Below are 7656 nucleotides of genomic sequence, written 5' to 3'. Positions count from 1 at the left end.
GGATTTTTCTTTTTCTTTTTCTTTTTTTTGCTATCATGACAGTGTTGTGTGTACAAGGCCAGCCTTTTGAGCCAGAATCCTCTACAGTAGATATCTTGGGGTGGAATGACTGGGTCATAGGGTGTTCATTTCTTCAACTTTACTGCATAACATGGAAAGTGATTTTTGTAATTTAGATTCCTACCAGTATGAAGTGCACACTGTTCCACACTGTCATCAATAATTGATGTTGTTATTATCTAGAATTTTTAAAAATTTAAATTGTTGGCAGTCCTGTATGAATAATGTCATGACCAGGTACAGGATTCTGCCTTTTTCCTCTCAGTAGAGTTTCAAGCATCTCCAGATGAAAAGGGCAAATCAAGTTTCAGACAGGATTCATCCCAGGGATGCAAGGATGGTTCAACATACACAAATCAATAAATGTGATACACCACATCAACAAAGTCAAGGACCCAAACCACACGATTATCTAAACAGATGCAGAAAAAGCATTTGACAAAATTCAGTATCCTTTTATGGTAAAGATTCTCAACAAATTAGGTATAGAAAGAAAGTATCTCAACACAATAAAAGCCATATATGACAAACCACTGCCAATATCATCCCAAATAGGGAAAATCTGAAAGCTTTTTAAGGACAGGAACAAGACAAGGATGCCCATTCTCACCACTCCTATTTAACATAGTATTGGAAGTACTAGCCAGAACAATCAGGCAAGAGAAGGAAATAAAGGGCATCCAAACTGGAAAAGACAAAGTCAATTGTCCCTGTCTGCAGATGACATGATCCTATATATAGAAAAGCCTAAAGACTCTGTGAAAAAACTTTTAGAGCTGATAAACAAATTCAGTAAAGTTGCAGTATACAAAATCAATATACAAAACTCAGTAGCATTTTTATACTCCAACAACAAACTAGCAGAAAAAAAAAATCAAGAAAGCAAGCCCATTTACAAGAGCTACCAAAAAAATAAAATACCTAGGAATCAATTTAACCAAGGAGGTGAAAGATCTCTACAATGACAACTATAAATCACTGCTGAAAGAAATTAAAGAAGACACAAAAAGATGGAAAGACATTCCATGTTCATGGATTGGTATAATTAACATTGCGAAAATGTCCATACTATCCAAAGTGATCTACAAATTCAATGCACTCCCTGTCAAAATATCAATGAAATTCTTCATAGAAACAGAAAAAACAATCCTAACATTCCTATTGAACAACAAAAGACCCTGAATAGCCAAAGCAATCCTGAGCAAAAATAAAATAAAGCCAGAAGCAATACACTACCTGACTTCAAATTATACTACAAAACTGTAGTAACCAAAGCAGCATGGTACTGGCATAAAAACAGACACTCAGACCAGTGAAACAGATTAGAGAACCCAAAAATCAACCCTTGTACTTACAGCCAACTGATCTTTGACAAAAGACACCAAGAACATACAGTGGGGAAAGGACAGCCTCTTCAATAAATGGTGGTGGGAAGACTGGACATCCATATGCAGAAGAAAGAAACTAGACCCTTACCTCTTGCCATATACAAAAATTAACTCTAATTGGATGAAAGACTTAAATCTAAGACCTGAAACTATAAATCTCCTGGAAGAAAACATAGGAGAAAACTTCAGGATGTAGGACTGGGCAAAGAATTTATGAATAAGATCTCAAAAGCATAGGCACCAAAAGAAAACATAAACAATGAGATTATATCAAACTAAAAAGGCTTTGCACAGCAAAGGCAATAATCAACAGAGTGAAAAGCCAACCTAGAAAATGGGAGAAAATATTTGCAAATTATGCATCTGACAAGGGTTTAATATCCAGGACATACAAGGAACTCAAACAACTTAACGGTAAAAGAACAAATAATCTGATTAACAAATGAGCAAAAGAGCTGAATAGACATTTCTCAAAGGGAGACATACAAATGATCAACAGGTATATGAAAAATGCTCAACATCACGAATCATCAGGGAAATGCAAATCAAAACCACATTGAGATATCATCTCACGCCTGTTAGACTGGCTATTATGAAAAGACAGAGAATAACAAATGCCAACAAGGATTCAGAGAAAGGGGAACTCTTCTATGCTGTTGGTGGGAGTGTAAATTAGTGCAGCCATTATGGAAAACAGTATGGAGGTTTCTCAAACAATTACAGATAGGGCTACCAGCAATCCCACTACTGGATGTATACCCGCGGTTATGGAAATCATCATGTCAAAGGGATACCTGCACTCCCATGTTCATTGCAGCTCTATTTACAATAGCCAAGATATGGAACCAACCTAAATGTCCATCAATGGGGGAAAAAAGAAGACTGGGTAAGGAAAATGTGGTATATGTAGACAGTGGAATACTACTCAGCCATAAAAAAGAATGAAATTCTGCTCTTTGCAGCAACATGGATGAGCTTGGAGAAAATTATGTTAAGTGAAATAAGCCAGGCACAGAATGAGAAATACCAGATGTGCTCACTCATAAGTGGGAGCTAAAAAGTAAATAAATAGAAAGAAGGAAAAAAAGAAAGAAGGAGAGAAAGAAAAAGAACAGTCACTATAATACATTGAACTTACAAAAGGGGAGAACTGACTGTGCTTACTAGAGTGGGAAAGGGGGCGGTTAGGGAGTAATTGGTTAATGGACACAAAGAATGATTACATTTTATAATGAGGAATAAAGTAATTATCTTGATTTGAGCATCACATGTTGCACACAGGTAGGTATTGATATTCAACTCTGTACCCCACAAATAGGTACAATCAACTATGTTTCCATAAAAAAAAAGTTTCAGGCAGAATTAGCCTGATGAAATTCCTAAATTCCAGGGAAAACTTTTACAAATATTTCAAAATTCCAGACAAAAAAACCTTTCACTTAGCAAGAGACTATAAATTAAATCAGACTCATTTGCCATCCTGGAAGTCAGAAGACAAAGGAACAGTGTACTCATTACAACAAGGTGGTGGGGTCTGGACTTTTATAATCCCCGCTTTATAGATGAGGAAACAGAGAGGTTAGAGTAAGTTCTTTAAGAATGCAAACCTAGTAAGTAACTTATGATCCAGACTTACACTGTCTCACTCCAGAGTAGACACTTTTAACTACTACGCTCTCCTAAGTAAGACTGGAATATCAGGAAACTACGTAAACATGTAAAGTCCTTATACCCCAAATGAATGGCAAAGAGAAATTCTAAAGCCACTGTCATTAAGATGAGGACCAAGAGAGGGATGCTTGTTATCACCACTGTTACCTAGCACTGTTCTAGCCAATGCAATTGGAAAAGAAATGAGCAAAGACCATCTAAATATGTGAAAAAAGTGATAAAATTATCTTTCTTTGCAGATGATATAGTTATATATCTAGAAAATTCAAGTGATTCAACAAGAACAACCAAAAGCTGAGGTTGGGAGAGCAGAGCACGGGCGCCGTCAGGCAGGGCGAGGTGGGGCCGTTGCAGGCTGCAGCTGCGGTCACCGTAGTCAGGACGTGGTGGGCCCCGACTCGCATCCTGACTTGGTAAACTGGGGCAGCCAGTGGCACAGCCAGCGACTTTTTGAGGCAGTGTCTGGGATCCAGTGCAAGTCAAATCACTGTTCAAATGAGGTGCAATTGAAAAGCACCCTCTCTGCAGACATGTCAAAAACCAGCAAATCTAAGTCTGGATCTGGCTCTTCTGCTTTACCATCAGCATCAAGGTCTCGCTCTCGTTTGTTTCCTTAGCCTTGGTCCCGAAGCCAGTCTGTCTCCCGTTCAAGGAAGCGCAGGCGAGCTCTAGGTCTCCTTCCAGATCACATTCTCCAGCTCATAACAGGGAAAGAAATCACCCAAGAGTATATGAGAATCGGGACTTCCGAAGTCACAACAGAGGCTTTATCCGGGGGCTGTGGAAACTACTGCTCATGCTGGCAGAATTAGCAGCAAGCCTACAGTCCTCGTCGGGGCCGTTCCAGATCTCGGTCCCTGAAGAGAAGGTCCCCTTCACCAAGGCCCAGAAGCCATTCTAGAAACTCCGATAAGTCTTCTTCTGACAGTCAAGGCTCTTCTCATCCTCTCGTTCTTCCCCCAACCTCAGCCAAGTTGAATCTTCTAAGCCCAAATCTGCAAAGGAGAAAAAGTCCTCTTCCAAGGATAGCCGGCCATCTCGGGCTGCTGGGGGCAACCGGGGAGATGGTGCCAAGGAGCAGACATTCACTGAAGGCTCCTCTCAAGACACAAAAGCATCTGAGAGCTCAATGCCATGGCCAGATGCCACCACCTACAGTGCTGGTTCTGCACCAGGGGCCATGGCGGTTTCTGAGCTGAGTCCCGGGAGTGGAGCCCAGCTCTCAAAAGCCGCCTCCAGCCTATGGTGGTGAGGTGGCGGTCACTTTGTCCTAGCCTGTGCCAAAACCTAGTCCTCTGCTTTCCAGCACATCCCAGGTGGGTTCATCTTTGCTGAGTGGTGCTGGGTGTCAGTCTGGGACACACCAAGGTTAGCTCGACCACGGTTCTAGGTCCCTGAGTCCATTCAAAATGAGCCCTGTGGGTGAGTCCACTGGGCACAGGCTCCAAAGTACAGCTCATCTGGGGAGGAGGAGCAGTCTACACAAAGAGGTGTCTAGAAGAGCAGAAGACAGAGAGTGGGAAAGATAAGGAGCAGAAACAAATATCAACAAAGAGAAAGTGAAAGAGAAAGGGAGCTTCTCTGACACGGGCTTGGGTGATGGAAAAAGGAAATCTGATTCATTTGCTCTTAAAACTGATACTGAGAAGCCTTTTGGGGGCAACCGATCTCCCAAAAAAGTATAAGCTCCGGGATGACTTTGAGAAGAAGATGGGTAACTTCCACAAGCAGGAGATGGATGATCAAGGTCAGGACAAAACTAAGGGAAGGAAGGAATCTGAGTTTGATGATGAACCCAAACTTATGTCTAAAGTCACAGCAGGTGCAAGAAAAAACCAGGAGGAGGGGAAGCGAGGCAGATGGGAGGCCTGGTATATGCACCTCCAGGGAAGGAAAAGCAGAGGAAAGCAGAGGAACTGGAGGGGGAGTCTTGTGTGGAGAGATCCAGAAAGGAGGGTCGGGCAGGGACCAAGAGAATCAAAGGTGGGCACAGGGGGAGTGTACCTGAAAAGAGTTTCCAAGTGACTGATTATAAAGTGGTCCGGGAGAAAAGTTCATCATATCCCCTGAGAAAGACCTTTGAGAGCCAAGACAAGCTTGGAGCCAAGGAAGACTTTTCCACAGGAAAGTTTTCCTTTTCATTACTTGAGAGGCCCAGGTCAATGTCCAGATGGACATATTTGATGAGGACTTAGCTTGACCCTGTGGCTTATTGGCTTAGGAATGCAAGCTTTGTCAGGATCTAGTCCATAGCAGCAAAAAGGAATGGGAATTTGTCCCATTTTCCAGCATGTACAATCAGCTCAGTCTCAGCATGGGCCCTCAGATTGTGTGCCAGCATGTAGTGTGCAGTGACCCTTGTTCATCATGTTAGAGCATAGCTTTGGGTCCTCAGGAATGACACTGCATGATGCTTTTTACCAAATACCTAAAGAGAGGAACTGAGCAGGAAGCAGCTAAAAAGAAGAATTCCAAAGGATGCATGGAAATGTTTGAGGGCCCAGGAATGATCTGTCATAGGGTAGAGTCACCGCAGACAGTCTTCGCTAGAGCAAAGCTGAGCGGAAATGTAGGGTCAGAGTTGCAGCAGAGAAACCCTACCAATGCCATGCCTAGTGGAGCTGCAGAGACCCCAGAATAGTGGAGCTACCAGTATGCAGCCCAAGCCTAGGATAGCTGAAGTGTGGCCTGAGACCAGGAAAGCCATAGGAGCGGAGCTGCCCAAAGACTTGGGGACCCAACCCCCACAGCAGCATGCAGAGGACGTTGAACATGGAGTCAAGGTACATCGTTCACCAGCTTTGAGATTTAATGCCTGCCCTGCTGGGTTTCAGACTTGTTTGGGACCTGTTACCCCTTTCTTTTGGTCTATTTCTCCCTTTTTGAATGGGGATATGTACCCTATGCTTGTCTCATTACTGTATCTTGGCCGTAGGCAACTTGTTTTGAATTCACAGGTGGGATGTGGAACTTTTGATTTTTGAGTTGAAACAAGTTAAGACTTTGGAGATGAAATGAATGTATTTTCATGTGAAAAGGACATGAGTTTTAGGGGACCAGGGGTGGAATGCCTTGGGTTGTATGTACCCCTATCCCACTATAATTGTTGAGGGTGGGAAATCCTATTATGGTCATTGAAAACTGGGGCCTTGAAGGGGTCATTAGATTGTAGGACCATGCCCTAGTGAATGGATTAATAACAACGGTGGTCACGGGTGTGGTTCTGAGGGCTTTAGAGGAGAGTGACTGATGAGGTTAGTCTCTCTCTTTCTGCTCCACCATTCTTGCCATGTGACACCCTGCCCTGCTCTAGTCACCTCACCAGATGTGCTCCCTGGACTTTGGACTTCCCAGCCTCCAAAACTGTAAGCAATAAATTTTATTTCTTTATAAATTACCCAGTTGAAGTATTCCGTTATAAGCAATGGAAAATGCCCAGAGAGCACAGATGGACAGACATTTCCCCCAGTACATTCAGAAAATGTACATGGTTTGGCTCATGACATAAATGAAAAGTCCCCGGCAACTGGCTACAGGGCTGAGGGAAATACAAAAATGATCCTCTTGATCTCTGGCTTGATATTGAACATCATAAAAAATAAAGAGAGAGACCTTAAATGAGGTAAATCAAGAGAATCAGTGGATTCCCGAGACTCAAGCCACTCAGGGGAAAGGTCAGCTGAGAAAAGAGAAAACCCGTAAAGGATCAAAGAAGCAGAAGAAGCCCCTGAGAGCACAGGACGGTCCAGATCCTCGTCCTCTCTGTCCCCGTCACCTCCCTCCTACAAAGTGGAAGAGTGCCCTAAAAGAGCAGAGCCCAAGGCTCTGACCAGATGAGACTGGGGACCAGAGACTTCATGGGTCCACACGAAAGAGGAGGTGCAGAGCTCGAGGGACCTTTCAGTTTCGAGCCAGAGGGAGAGGCTGAGGCAGAGGCAGTTGCTCTGGTAACCATAACCACAAGAGCAACGATGATATTCAAGAGGACCGGGAAGAGGACTGGGACTCAGAGTACACACTGGAAAGCAAGAAGTGTTACTTGCATGATGAACCTGATGGTGAACGCAGTGACGAGTGGGTGAGCTGTGGCTGGGCCCAGGGAGCCTTTCCTTGAGCTCAGGGCTGATTCTGGAAATCCAGTACCAGCCCCAATGGGCCCATGACAAGTTCAGCGGGGAGGAAGGGGAGATGAAGACTTCAAGATTGGGCCAGAGTACGCAAAAGAGAAAGGCGACTTACAGCTCACCACCGAGTGAGGGCCACTCTTGATAGGAGCCCTTGTCCAGGACAGAGAGGCGCTGGGATGATGGCTGGTGAGGACCTAAACAGAGGAGCCTCGATAAAATTGTGGAAGTCCTACCCCCAGCCCCCACCAGCCATGCGGAGTCCTGCTACAGCAGAAAGCATCCCTGGCGCTGTGTCCCGCTGGACAGAGGAGCCAGCCTTGGAGCCTGGGGTCAGGCCCAGCCCTTGAGCAGAACCCAGCACTCTGGGCTTTAGCTGTGTTTCTCAATTGCTCTTGCTGTGGGGGGTGGGG

The 7656-nt window shown here is 44.1% G+C and overlaps 1 pseudogene; it reads left to right on the top strand.

Annotated features, from left to right (window-relative positions):
* Positions 1–3649: 3649 nt before the first annotated feature.
* Positions 3650–7375, top strand: LOC134374016 (thyroid hormone receptor-associated protein 3-like; annotated as a pseudogene).
* Positions 7376–7656: the final 281 nt, after the last annotated feature.

Source organism: Cynocephalus volans, chromosome 3 (assembly GCF_027409185.1).
Source record: "Cynocephalus volans isolate mCynVol1 chromosome 3, mCynVol1.pri, whole genome shotgun sequence".
NCBI lineage: Eukaryota > Metazoa > Chordata > Mammalia > Dermoptera > Cynocephalidae > Cynocephalus > Cynocephalus volans.
This window is presented reverse-complemented; position numbering and strand designations above follow the sequence as displayed.